We start from the raw sequence: 13,961 nt of genomic DNA, 5'->3' as shown, positions 1-13,961 counted from the left end.
GTGTATGTTTATTTAGAGCATGTATGTTTAACATTACTGATGTAATTTCCTGGTTTAAAGCATCTGCTCTGTAGATTTGAATTCTGATCTAACAATGGCTGTGTAGTAAGTTTATTTACTTACTAGTTGCAGTAAACATTAACATATTGTGCAGTGCTTTATAAAGAACATTGTAACATCCATGCCTTTCCCTGAAGGAGTTTATCATCTATCCCGTTTAACATATTCACTCATTTGTTTGCATACAATGGCCAGTATGTCAAAGCCAGTTAACCTACCAGTATTTTTTAAGGATTGCGACAGTTGCTACCAGAGGCGTAACTAGAACCTTCAAGGCCCTGGTGCAAGAACCATGAAGGGCCCCCCCCCCCCTTCCATCGGTCCAGGGGCCCCTTCCTCCGGACCCAGGGCACTTCCCACTGATCCCAGTGACATGCAGTATGAATTGTACCCCCTGCTTAACTTGACCCATTCAAGTGAATGGTGCTGCTCTGCAAGCGCCCCACAACTGCGTGCAATGCACATGGTTATGGCATGCTAGTGCAGAATTGAAAGGGTTAAAGCAGGCAGTGCAGAGGCAATACAACACCTCCTCACTACCTGTCAAATGATCTATGAAGAGCAATCTGAATGTGGATTGCTCTTCAGAGACCCAAGCCCTTATTTTTTTACATTTTTTAAACAGAATTTTTTTATTGACTTTTTTTTTCATGTTTAACAGCCATTTGGTGAAACATCAGGGCTCTAAACAGACCCCTGATAGTTCACTTTTCAGATAGAGACACCATGTGGCTCCATGTGGTTTGGTGCGTGTGAAAATGCCTGGGTTAGCAGATGTGTTGGGGTGCCATTTAACAATTAATGGCACTGCTGTGTGTCTACTAAAGGCCAGTGTGTTTCTGCGTGTGTCAAGAAAACCACAAGCCTTATAGTGGGCTCACATCGGTGTGCTGCAGTTTGGCCGCAGCGGGATTGTATGTGTGCTTTAGATGGAGTTATAGCTGCGCTCCCATTTAATTGTAATAGGCAGCAAGTTTTCTGAAAGCACAGCAAATATGCAGCATGTAGGAATTTGATGTACCTTTGTGAAAACGCATGTAAACTTTTCATACGATCACACTGCGCCCAAACTGCAGCACACTGAGTGAGTCCACTATTAGGCCCCTTTCACATGAGTGGACTGATTGGGTCAGGCTGTCAATTTTTCAGGCAGACCCGACTGGACCCTCTATTCTCCTCTTATGGAGTGGCGGGTGTAAATAGACACGTGCCTGTTTACATCTGCCTACATCCAATCCAATCTGCTAAAAACAGACGGATGTGGATCAGCTCTCCATTCGTCTGGTGGATGGGATTACATGGCAGTCCGGTCTAAACGGACAGGCGGTCCATTTACATCCGAGTGCCTATTGAGAAGAAAAAGGTGTGTCTGTGGCCGCTCTGCATAAGCGGATTGGAAACGGACCAGCCATCTGCCTGCTCCTCAGGCGCTGAGCAGGTGGAGTTCTGGCAGAGCCCGCCCCGTGGAAAAGGTACATTAGCGATAAGAAAATAGTGAATATGTGGGGGTCTAAGTAGTAAGAGTATGTGTTCATGAAGGAGTGCAGAGAAAATGCTAAGGCTACAATATAGGGACAGTATAGTTAGAGGAGTAAACTGGGATAGACAGGGTGTCAGATATATGGGAGTGTGGAATGTCCAGAGCTGAGGGGGGGGGGCTGCTGCAGGGATGTGTGTAGAGCAGATTTATGGGGGGTTAAGCAGATAGGAGAAGAGAAGGGATAAATGTAACCAGAAAAACATTTCAGGAGAATTGCTAACTTACTGCATGATTGTGCAGACAAGGTAGAGAGAGATGCAGACTGCTGGAGAAGTTGAGCGAATCAAATGGGATGAAAGAAGAAGGTGAAGTGACAGGAAGAGAACATGCTGAGGGCTGGAGGGGAGTGATTACTAGTTGAAGAAAGAAAGAGAGATAAGGCAAAGTTCAGTGAGTGGAACTGCAGTGTTGGGGAATTGGCACATCCTGCAAACGAGTGAGAATAACAATCTCTGCTGTCAGGAGAAGATCCAGAAGATCCGTGTGTGTCCCTCGCCTCCCCCCCTCCTCACCTCACAGATTAAGAGTGCCTGGGGTAGGCTCTTCACTCAGCTGTCCATGCTATCCTTCTTCCCGTCTCGGGCCCCTCCTACAGTAGCAGAATGCCGGGCGCAGTCGCAAGTGCGACTGCTGCGACCCTGGTAGTTCCGCTACTGGTTGCTACAGTCTGTAACCAGTGGAACCAAGGATTCCAGGGCTGCAAGGCAAGAATTGTGACCACCTAATGCAGGCATGTGGGATAGCTGGGGGGCACGTTCTAATGGCGGTCTTTCTATCTTGTGCCCCTGCTTTTATTCCACTTCCGAAGTGGACAGACAGATAATTCTTGCACTCCATGTTCAGTCAGGAAGACAAAAGGTAAAGTTGGCCATAGATCGAAATTCATCCAGTTCAGCATATCTCTAGTTGTTATCATTTGTGAGAAGTCGATCTAATGATTCACTTCTCATGAACAGGCTTGTTCGATCCATGCTACAGTGCTGATCTGTGTATTCTGACAGTGGAGGAGACCCTTCTGCTAGAATACAGGGGTTAGACCTCGCGACACCGCAAATAAACCGGCAACTTCAGTGACAGAGGAACCAGCAAAGCGGGCACCAACCATTTGGCCTCTTTGAAACCCTGTAAGCTCTGACATGACTGCATCACGAAAGTGCAGCTTTCCACCTGTTATCTAGGCATCTCATCACACAGCGGATGCACTTCAGCTTTTAACGCGAAACATGTTGTCACTTTCACACCTGAAAATCATGTAGTGTTTTGTCCAACCCCTGTACAATAACACAGTGAGGGAGGATTCTTCTGTCTACCCCAGTTGTGTGCATGGGGGACTCTGTTCAGTTTTTCTTCGATAGGCCCACTTGCTGTTCAAAAAACGGATCCGTATATGGGAAGCCTCAGATTGTAAGGTCACAGTGCCACAGATGGGAGGTGGAGCGAGTGCGGTTAGTAGGTCCGGCAGATACAACAAGCTGAATACAAGTCACTCTGGTTGCAAAATTCTCAAATTACTGCTCTGTGCCTCTGTGTTTAAGAGGCAGTTTGATGCCTATTGGGTACCTGCATTTAGTTTGATGAAATTTGTAAAACTCTTTAGTACAGGGATATGCAGTTAGCGGACCTCCAGCTGCTGCAAAACTACAAGTCCCATCACGCCTCTGCCTCTGGGTGTCATGCTTGTGACTGTCAGAATCTTGCTATGCCTCATGGGACTTGTAGTTCTGCAACAGCTGGAGGTCCGCTATTTCCATATCCCTGCTTTAGTATATCATACCCGCAAAGTCTACCATTTTTCCCACCACTGATCAGCATCTAATCTTTTATAAAGGCAACTAAATCTGAAACACTCTGGAGAAATGTGATTTCACAGCTGAAAGCCTTACACACTTACATTCTCTTTCTTGAGTCACTGATTTCATGACATGCCATACTAAACCATCATTCAAGTTAACCATTCTAGCAACCGCAGTCATAAGAAACAAACATCATTGTAGGAACTGTAATTCAAATAGCTGAAAGCATTTGAACCTGATTGGAAATCCTTAAAGGACCCCAACTTAAATTTGTTTACATTAGTTGTTTTATCTGGAAAAGGTTTCATAGCTATACATGTATAAATCAATGTGGCGTCAATGCGCGTTTAGCCGCGCTAGCTTTCAGCCACGCTTCTCTGCCTCTATTCAAAATCAATGGTTTCCTATGGAAGCCCATTGATTTGAATAGAAGTCGCACCAGAAGTCGGATTAAGATGATCCGACTTGCGTGCGACTTGTGTGCTGAGAATCTTGATGGGGAACCCCGCCAAAATGTGTAAAAAAGTTTTGCGTGAGGTTCCCCCAAGACGATACCAGACCCTTCGGTCTGCTATGAATCTTAAGGGGAACCCCCCACGCCAAAAAAAAAAATTAAAATCCCCCCCCCCTCCCAAGATCCATACCAGACCCTTATCAGAGCACGCAACCCGGCAGGTCAGGAAAGGGGGGCACAAGCGAGTGCCCCCCCGGACCATACCAGGCCACATGCCCTCAACATAGGAGGGTGGGTGCTTTGGGCAGGAGGGCTCTGCACCCCAAAGCACCTTGTCCTCATTACTAACAACCCTTGCCATTGGTTGTCAGGATCTGTGGGCGGGGCATTATCAGTATCTGGAAGCCCCCTTTAACAAGGGGGTCCCCAGATCCCAACCCCCACCCTAGCTGAATGAGTATGGGGTACATTGTACCCCTTCCCATTCACCTAAAAAAAAATGTCAAAAATAAACACATTACACAGTTTTTTAAAGGGGTTTTATTAAGGCAGCTCCGGCTCTTCTCCCTCTGCCGGTCCTTCTCCCCTCTCCGCTGTCTTCCCCCCTCTCCGCTGTCTTCCCCCTCTGCCAGTCTTTTTCCCCTCTCCGGTTCTTCTCCTCTCTGCGCTGTCTTCTTGCTCTTTTGCCGGGTCTTCTCCGCTGTCTTCTCGCTCTTTTGCGGGGTCTTCTCCCGATGTTGACTTGAGGCGATCTCCCGGTGTAATGCTGGGTCCGCCGTGTGCAATGACTTATTGGCATGGGGCGGGGCCACCCGATGATGTAATTTGGAGGCCACACCCCCTGTGGCATCACCGCCTGGTGCATGATGGGGTGATGATGTCACAAGGGGCGTGGCCTCCAAATTACTTCATCGGGTTGTCCCGCCCCATGCCAATATAAGTCATTGCACACGGCGGACCCAGCGTTACACCGGGAGATCACGTCGAGTCAACATCGGAAGAAGAGCAGTGGGAGAAGGCCCAGCAAAAGAGCGAGAAGACAGCTGAGAGGGGAGAAGAACCGGCAGAGGGACAAGACGTCACCAGAAGAGGGAGAAGAGCCAGAGCTGCCTTAATAAAATACTTTGAAAACCTGTGTAGTGTGTTTGTTTATTTTTGACACTTTTTTTTTAGGTGAACGGATGGGGGTACGATGTACCCCATACTCATTCACATAGGGTGGGGGGCTGGGATCTGGGGGCCCCCTTGTTAAAGGGGGCTTCCAGATTCCGATAAGCCCCCGCCCGCAGACCCCGACAACCAACGGCAAGGATTGTTGGGAAGAGGCCCTTGTCCTCATCAACATGGGGACAAGGTGCTTTGGGGTGGGGGGCACAGAGCCCCCCATGTTGAGGGCATGTGGCCTGGCATTGTCCAGAAGGGGGGGCTCACTTGTTCCCCCCTTGCCTAACCTGCCCGGCTGTGTGCTCAGATAAGGGCCTGGTATGGATCTTGGGGGGACCCCCACGCAATTTTTTTTTTTGCGTGGGGTTCCCCTTAAGATCCATACCAGATCGAAGGGGGCAGGGACGAAGACTCAAAGGAGGCAGAAAGGACCTCCAAGAGTCTACTTGCCAGAGCTTCCACATGCTCTTTATAAAATTCCACAGGAAAGCCATCATCTCCCCCGGGTCTTCCCTGACTGCAGGGAACTGATAGCACATTGAAGCTTCTCCAGGGTGAGTGGAGCGTCCAGCCCCCAGCGTGCCTCCTCAGAAAGCGATGGAAGGCGAATACTCTCCAGGAAATCATGTAATTCAGTCACTGAATATTCAACTCTAGGGGAGTAGAGGGCCTCGTAGAAGGAGGCGAAGCGACCATAGCACTGGGATAAGACAGCAGATTTCCAGTGGCATCTTTAATATTGGCAATACTTGTCATTGTCGACTGTTCTTTGGACAACCCACTAGCAGGCGGCTAGTCCGCTAACCCTGCTCAAAAACACTCCGCGATTGGTGTAGCAGCAATTTCTTAGTGGCCGCCACTAAGCAGCATAACCTCCCGCAGGGCACACCGCAAGTCCCCGCGTGTGATTTCATCCCTGTCTGCAGCATACCTGGACTCCAAGGCAGTGGCCCATTGCTCATCCAGGGTCAGGGCTGCCCCAACTTTCCTCCGGGCGTGGCCTATGGCTGACTGGTAATGGCCCCGAGCATGGACCTTGAAGGCCTCCCAGCTAGAGGCCAGATCCGTGGCAGGCGGGTTAGCTTTCCAATACTCCCGCAGGGCCGCCTCCGCACCTGGGGCAACATGATCATCCGAGACCCAGAGACAGGAGAGATGCCACAGGCAGTCAGTGGGAGCGGAACTCACATTGAGGTGTAACAAAATGGGCGCATGGTCAGATATACCCCTTGGCAGTATAGAGACTTCTTGTACCTTAGTTTAAGTGGAGTTCCGGCAAATTTTTTTTTTTTTTTTTTTTAAGTCGATAGCTACAAATACTCTAGCTGCTGACTTTTAAAATATGGACACTTGGATGTCCACACCCAAAGCCGATCTGTCCCTTGGCTCTTGGGTGGAGGCACCGCCATCTTCACTAAGGGAATCCTTACGGCTTCACAGCCTGGTTCCCTACATGCGCAAGCGTGTCCTCACTGGTCCCTGCTGTCTTCTGGGACCTGTGTGTCTCCCAGAAGACAGCGGGGGGGGGGAGACGGAGGAGGGGCTGGACATGGCGTAGATCGCCGCGGAGCCTGCGGTGATCTATGCCCGGAAGTGGGAGCAAATAGCTGGATTACATGTATCTGCCCCCCTCCCCCCTGAAAGGTGCCAAATGTGACACCGGAGGGGGGGGGGGTAGAATACAAAAAGCGGAAGTTCTATTTTTGGGTGGAACTCTGTGTTAATACAGGGCCGCTGACTAAACAAGGTCTAGGCGGGACATGGCCGCATACGTGGCAGATTGACATGTATATCTCCTTAGGAGGGGATTTTTCCAATGCCAGACATCTGTAAGATCGAATGTGGAAGCCTATATGGAGAGTGGGGATTCCACAGCCATGTCCAGAGTCAACCTATCAATTTGGGACAGGGGGGGCATGTTAAAGTCCTCTGCTAAAACCACATTATCAGTAGAAAAGTTCGCTGTGAGCTGGGTGATCTTGTGCAGCACTGTCATAGATGATGGCGGGGGGATGTACAGTCCCACCACCACCATAGGCACATTCTCAACGACGGCATGAAGACCTCCCCTCGGGGTCCAAATGCAAATCCACCAGTGTAAAAGATAGAGATTTATGGGCCAGCACACTCACTCCCCTGGCATAAGAGGAGTAAGTGGAATGGTAATAGTGACCCACCCAGGGTTTTTTTAGGCCCAGAACCCAGCTACCGCTGAGGTGGGTTTCCTGCAATAAGCAAATATCTGGGCGGTATGTCTTAAGGAAATTGAACACCAGGGAGCGTTTAATATGGGAGTTTAACCCTCTGACGTTCCAGGAGATTAGGGTTAAGGGAGCCATGGCCACAAAAGAAAAAAAATTGCAGAACAGGTAGGAAGAGGGCATCTGGACCCCAAGGAAAGGCAAACGACAACTCCCTCCATGTTCTCAAGGCATAGGACACAGTAGAATTTAAGCAGTGAAGAACATCAAGTACATAGTATATAGCACATTCCTTCAACGAGCAACATAGATAACATAACCTATTCCAACACATCCCTCCCCACCCCGCATGCCTGAATCCCAAAACTAAACAAGGTCAACGACCAACTGGGGTCATGAACAGAGGGCAGCTAGTAGACTCTGTCCACCAAAGGCACAGACAGTCTAAGTCTGAAGGAGGTGCTGCCAACGAGTGGGAACAGTTGGAGATATCACCCGTCCGAAGTTGGGGGCACAAACTTATATAGTATAATGCTTTGGAGCCAGGATTAAGGCGATGTCCAGAAGGTCCAATGGGACCGTCACATAACAGCAGTATTTCCCTTACCACAGTTTCATGTCTGCAGAATGGGCCGCAGTGGGTGTAGAACTGGCGATGTCCCTTGTCCACAGGCGAAGGAACCACAGCAGAGTGTCTGCCTCCATGTAGGAAAAATTAGTCAATGAGGCTCAGATGGAGAAGCAAGGACAGTGTTCGTTCAATGTAGGAGTGAAGCAGCAATCCAGTCTGCATAGGGTTTTGTAATTGTCACAACGCAATCAATGGCCCTGTATAGAGGATGCAGGTTGTGGTACTACAACGGCAGGCAGTACCTGACTGGTTGCACGGGCCACTCCAAGTTAGGAAGTGAAATAACAGTTTCCCCCACTGAGGACAAACAGTAAATGAAGACAAGGGGTACTCATGTTAGCAGGAAGAGGGAGATATAGGCAGCAGCATCAATGGCGAGGCAGGGTGTTCAGCCAATGCGAAGCCTCAGTAGGGGACGTAAAAAAAACGGACTGTCTCTCCATCCTGTACCCGGAGTTGGGCAGGGAATAGCATACTGTGTCGCACCCCTTCGACACGCAGAGCCTGCTTCACCACATCGAAGGACTTTGTCAGTCGTGAAGTACGGAAAGAACAGCAAGCGCGCAGCCTCGTGGCGGATGTCATCTATCTTATGGGCCTTCCTCAGGATTAGGTCTCGGTCCCTAAAATTGAGAAGCTGAAAAATGAAGGTGAGGGGCAGGGCTCCCGGAGGGCCACTGGCGGGTGGCATACTGTGAGCCCACTCCACCGCAAAGAAGGGGGAGAGAGCCGCCTGGGGGAAAAGCTTGCGTAGCAGCCGCTCAGTGTACGCAGATGCCCTCAGGCATCCCAATAATCTGGAGATTGTTCTGCTGATTGCGGTTCTCCACATCCTCCGACCTCGACTCAAGGTGTTTCATCCTCACCTGGAGGGTGGTATGTAGGGAGGCTGAGTGGTCTCAGTGTCTTTCGTGTCACCCACCCTCTGCTCGACCTCCATGACATGCTGGCAGACCTTTTGAAAATCCTGTCTTAATGAGGCCGATCTCCTGCTGCACTGTATCAATCTTGGTAGTGAGGGAGGATAGAGTAGATTGGCAGCCCGTGATAGCCTGCGTGAGGGCTGCAAAGTTACTTTTCTTCGTGAGGGCAGGCTACGGGTCTCCCGTCTGTGTCACCATGCTGCTGAGAGCTGCCATGTGTGCAGAGGCGCTGTGAGAAGGTGTAGGAGTATTCCCGATATTTCTGTGCTCCAATCTCTCTTGATTTCATGTCATCATCTGCGGGGAGAGAATAGGAGTAGTAGTAGGCACTCCAAAATGTCAGGATAGGGAGACCAGATAAATTCCCCACAGTGGCGGCAGAGCTCCTTATCTAGGCATCCATCACTATAGCCATCTTGGACACGCCCCTGTAACGCTTTATTTCTAGTTGGTGCGTCTACCATCTGTAAGGTGTGGTCCCTCGCGCTACTAAGTGAACAATAACTAACTGACTAAATAGTGAAATTGCTGCTGGACCTAAAGTGAACACAAATGCACAAAACAATAGAGAATGAGGGTAAAGTGATCTGCGCAAAATCTAAGGTGATAATAATCGACAAATAATGTGAAAAAATGAATAGTGGGGGTGGGTGCACCTCCAGTTGGTAGCCGTACAGGGGGGTTTTTCAGAGTACCAATAGTGTTCGGCCGAACTATAGTTTCCCTTCGCTGATGATTCGCTGCTCCTTTAAACCTCACAGTAACACGGTACAACTCCGGTTCCAACCATTAAAGGAAAGATAAAGAATGGCCTCCCATAGCAATTTATTAAAAACGCCCAGTGGATCCTTACATGAAAGCAAATAAAACAGGCTATTGCAATGCAAACACGATATTTATGTCACTTCCGGTTTGTAAATCAGATTTCCCTGATGAAGTCACGTGCTGTGACGTAGGGCGTGGTCGGATGTTGTAACAAACCAGACGTGACGTAAATATCGTGTTTGCATTGCAGTAGCCTGTTTTATTTGCTTTTATGTAAGGATCTACTTGGCATTATAATAAATTGATATGTTTTATACATATAACACTATGGGAGGCCATTATCTATCTTATCTTATCTATACGTCTACCAACTGGAGATTGACTGCGGTGCACCCACCCCCACTACAGGACATCTACAAGGCTAACCATACTCCTAATGGAGGTAAGGGCTCTGTGAGCATTCAGCTTTTGCGAAGATCAATATTAAGAAGAATTTGTTATCGGTTTTCAGAGGAGCAATTTCACTTTCACATGCTTGGACACTTTGTGTTTACGTTATTGGACTTTATTGCCAAGTATTCTATTCATTTTTTCACATTATTTGTCTTTTATTATTATCACCTTACATTTTGCGCGGATCAATTTACCCTCATCATCTACCATCTGATCCATGAAATTGTCCTGCAAATCATTTAGGAACTGGCGAGCCTTAGACGAATGTGTGTTTCCCTCCGCCCAGTCTATGTCTGGATAATTAACACCCCCGTTATGATAACACTTCCCATCCTTGCTGCTAATCCAAATTGTGATAGGAGATCCGTCTCCCCCTCCTCCCTCAGGCCTATAGCATACTCGCAGTATTATTTTCCCCTTAGCTTCATCCCTTTGGAGCTCTGCCCATAAAGATTCCACCTCCTCCCTAGCTTCCTTTGTGATGTCATCTCTCACATTCACTTGTACATTATTCTTGATATACAGGCATACCCCTCCCCTTTTTTTTACCCTCTCTATCCCTGCGATAAAGGGTATACCCTTTGAATGGTTGCCAGCCAATCATGGGAGCTGTTCACCCATCTTGTCCGCCAGGTTCCTGGCATTGGTGAACATGCCACGTAGTTTAGACCAGTTGTATACTATCCTCTTATTTGGTGTTCCGAGATTGCAACTAGGATTTGTGCTATACTTGCCTTGGGTTTATGTGCTTTAGTTAACCTACCACTAATGCCCCAATACTACCCTCTGAACTATGTTCCGCACTGACTATCTCTACCTCTGGACCTTCCCCCTCGTCGCCTAGATTAAAAACCCCTCTAACTTTTTGGCCATCTTTACTCCCAACACATCTGCACCCTCCTCATTTAGGTACAGTCCCTCCCTTCTATAGCACTGGTGACCGACTGAGAAGTCGACCCAGTCCTCCAGGAACCCAAACCCCTCCTTACTACACCAGCTCCTCAGCCACTTGTTTACTTCTCTAATCTCCCTCTGCATTTCTGGTGTGGCTCGATGTACCGGTAGTATTCCTGAGAATACTACCTTGGAGATCCTTTTCCTCAATGTAGCTGCCAAGTCCTTTAAAATCGTTCTTTAAGACACTCCATTTGCCTCTGACTTTGTCATTGGTGTCAACGTGCACCATTACAGCTGGGTCTTCCCCAGCCCCTCCCAGTAATCTGTCCACCAGATCCGTGATGTGCCGAACCGGAGCGCCCAGAAGACAGCATACAGTTCGGTGCTCAGGTCTTTGTCACAGATTGCCCTCTCTGTCCTTCTAAGAATTGAGTCCCCTACCACCAGAAACTGTCTATCCTTTCCTTTCCCTTCGCTCCCCCCCCCCCACACACACACACACACACACACTCTCACTGGAGGAGTTCTTTCACTGGCAGCTAGTCCCTCGGCTCTAGCAGTGCTGATCCCTAAATAATTTCACCAATGTTACTCAGTGGAGCGTACTTATTGGGATGCTTCAGACCAGGATTGGCCTCCCTGGTTAGAATCTCATTGGCTACCATGCACAGCTGCACCAGATTCTGAGCGCTCCAGTTTTGGTAAATCCCCCTCTGTGTGTGTGTGTGTAGTAACTCTTTGCATTTTGTTACTTGTTGTTGATCTAGCAGTCCTTTAAGCCTGGGTCCACACATAGGGGAACACAGACATCGCATGTGATTTGCACCGTATTGCTATGCCAATCACATGCAGTGCAATGCGAATTCAGCAATAAAGTTGTATGGCTGAACTCACATTGGATTCACACAAAAAAGGTGCAGGAACCTTTTTTTTTTCATGCACTGGAATCTGCATGGGTGTTCACACCTATATGATCCAATTCATGTCTGAATTCACAGTTCGCACTGTGATCTGCAAACCGATCTGGGGGTGTCATTAACTTTGTATTGACAACCCGCAGCGGTTCGCAGAGGGTAGTGTGAACTGCCTGGGAGGGAGATGCGATGCGGGAATCGGCACTGGAATTGTGCTGGTTCCCGCATCGCAATTTTGTGAACCAAGGCTAAAGGAATGGTGTCAGGATAAGAATATTTATCCTACATATTGTTTATCATGAATACCTGTATTGTAACCAGGTTTGAATAAAAAAGAGACAACAATGTGCACAGCACTCTAATGTATATACTGTACCTTTACACCAGTCCCTGCTATCAGGGAGCTTACACTCTCAGGACCCTATATCGCATGCATAGCAAATAATATAGAGTATACAGTTGCAAATCAATTCATATTGTAATTGAATGTATTTAAAAAATATCTTTCCTTTTCAATGCAATGTGGCTACCTGGAGGCATTCTGGTACAGATGGTGTACAGAATGCCTCCCAGAAATGTAATTTCCTGTTTGTGACTGGCTTACTGATTTTTCCAGAAGTCTGCACTAAGTCAGATTTTTGGTATCCCCTGCAACAAAACATTTTTTGGAGAGATACTCCCAAAGGGAAAACACATCTAAGGGGGTGCAGACCCTGCCACTTTCCTCATTAGAGCCCTTCAGGAGCAGCAGCTGATTATTTTAAAACCACTCCCATACAAATTACCTTAGCATATTGACACAGAGAAACAGCTATTTCTTCAGAATAACAAAAGGTAGGAATCTGAAACGACGTTTTTTTTAAATCCTTGCAATGTACATCATTCAGAGGGGAATGTTTTTTTTCTCAACAAAAGTGGAGTTACTCATTAAGCGCTGTTTGCCTAAATTCAGCTTTGAAGCAAGAAAGCAGGAAGAAGGGGGATCAAGAGCCCCAATTCTCCCTGAACACTATTGGCTGACCTCTGTGTCATACACTTTGATTGTGTTCCCCTCTCTTACATAGTTTTAACTCGAATCACTGGCAGAATATGAGCCTAATGACTGGGGTCTATGCATATACATATTTTAGAGATGCACTCATTTCGAGAACACTCCACTGGTAGGAAACAGACATGAAAATCTAATGAATTTTACACAATTTTAAGATCAAGAGTAGGAAATTTCATCACCGAGTTAGAACATGTTTTGGCCATTGAGAATAAGGTCATTCAGAAGCAACTTAAAGCGGTGTTCCAGCCGTAAATTTTTTTTTTTTAAAGTCAGCAGCTACAAACACTGTAGCTGCTGACTTTTAATAAGGATATTTACCCGTCCAGGGAGCTTGCGATGTCTGCCCCCCCCGAGGCTGATCCGTCCATCAGATCGGGTGCAGGCGCCGCCATTCCAACTAAGGGAAACCGGCAGTGGAGCCATGCAGCTTCACTGCCGGTTACCGACTGCACATGCGCGAGTCCCGCAACGCTTTGTGAATGGCCAGCTTGTCTTCTGGGAGACACACAGGTCCCAGCAGACAACAGGGGTGCTTGCCGAAAAAGAGGACATGACGTCCTGGGCTGCGGCCCGGCTGAATCGGAAGTACACTTGTACTTCCAAAAAAGGTACTAAAGGAAAAAGAAATATTTTTTTCAATATCCAAAAATGAGGGATGGAGAGGTTGTCTTTCGTTTAAGACCACCTCTCAAACGTGGGTGGAACTCCGCTTTAATTCAGGGAAGAAATAACTCTGGGGCTTTGATATTGATGACATTTCCTTTTGTTGATGGTAAAATTTACATGAATAAGTTTTTTGCTGTATGTTGTGGGTTCTCTTTTGTCCATGCCTGTTCACACCCAGTATTCTGAATTGTGGTAACACACTTTACTTCAAAACACGTTCCATGTATTAGCGTGATATGCTGCCATTCATTTTCAATGAACTCCAATGCACCAATCCAAAACAAATGCATTGCAGCCATCTACAATACAGGTAACAAAGTACTGTGTGGACATTTGACAAAAATGGTGCATATCCAATTTTTGGCCAGTTTTGCTGCATTGTAGGCCTATTCACATAAATGGGCTGCCTTAACACGACACAAGCTAATGCGTGGCATAACGCAATGGAC

General features: G+C 47.6%; 1 protein-coding gene across 1 annotated transcript in view; it reads left to right on the top strand.

Annotated features, from left to right (window-relative positions):
• The window catches only part of NXN (nucleoredoxin), a 223,449-nt gene that overhangs the window by 131,830 nt on the left and 77,658 nt on the right, over window positions 1–13,961 (top strand). The gene's annotated exons all lie outside the window — the stretch shown is intronic.

The sequence above is a fragment of the Aquarana catesbeiana genome, linkage group LG02, assembly GCF_042186555.1.
Source record: "Aquarana catesbeiana isolate 2022-GZ linkage group LG02, ASM4218655v1, whole genome shotgun sequence".
Taxonomy (NCBI): Eukaryota; Metazoa; Chordata; class Amphibia; order Anura; family Ranidae; genus Aquarana; species Aquarana catesbeiana.
The sequence above is the reverse complement of the archived record's forward strand: the minus strand, read 5'-3'. Positions and strand labels throughout refer to the sequence as shown.